We start from the raw sequence: 866 nt of genomic DNA, 5'->3' as shown, positions 1-866 counted from the left end.
AGGAGCAAATATTGTGATTTTATTGGTATATGTCGATGACATATTAATCACCGGTCCTAACACAACTCTCATCTCTAAACTTATCTCGGATTGGAATAAATCCTTCTCATTGAAAGACCTTGGTCCAGTTCATTACTTCTTAAGAGTTGAGATTTATATAGATCACAGTGGAATGTACTTGTCCCAAACAAAGTACATTACTGACTTGCTAGTGAAATTGCACATGGAGGGAGCAAAAGCAAGTCCTAATCCTACCAGTACAAGTATTAAACTGTCTTTAACAGAGGGGGAACCGTTTGAAGACATCAAACTTTACAGAAGCACCCTAGGTGCCCTGCAATATTTGTCTCTCACTCGTCCGGATGTGGCGTTTATAGTCAACAAGCTCAGCCAGTTTCTTCATGCCCCCACTTCAACTCATTGGGAGGCTTGTAAGAAATTACTAAGGTATTTGAAGGGCACTGTCAAAGATGGCTTATGGCTAAGACCATCATCTGCTATGACTCTTCAAGTGTACTCGGATGCAGATTGGGCTAGTTGCTTAGATGATCGTCGATCAACTGGTGGTTACTTGGTGTTCTTAGGAGACAATCTGGTGAGTTGGTCGGCTAAGAAACAACATGTTGTAGCAAGATCAAGTACTGAAAGTGAGTTTAGAGCATTGGCTAATGCTACAGCTGAGCTCAAGTGGATTCGATCTCTGTTACACGAACTTCAGGTGTCTATAGTTCAGATTCCAGTTATATGGGTGGATAATCAAAGTGCCACTGCCTTGGTAGCCAACCCTGTTTTTCACGCACGCTCTAAACACATAGAGATCGATCTTCATTTTGTCAGGGACCAAATTTTAGACAAACACATTTCAG

Source organism: Cannabis sativa, chromosome 1, assembly GCF_029168945.1.
Source record: "Cannabis sativa cultivar Pink pepper isolate KNU-18-1 chromosome 1, ASM2916894v1, whole genome shotgun sequence".
Classification (NCBI taxonomy): Eukaryota; Viridiplantae; Streptophyta; class Magnoliopsida; order Rosales; family Cannabaceae; genus Cannabis; species Cannabis sativa.
The sequence above is the reverse complement of the archived record's forward strand: the minus strand, read 5'-3'. Positions refer to the sequence as shown.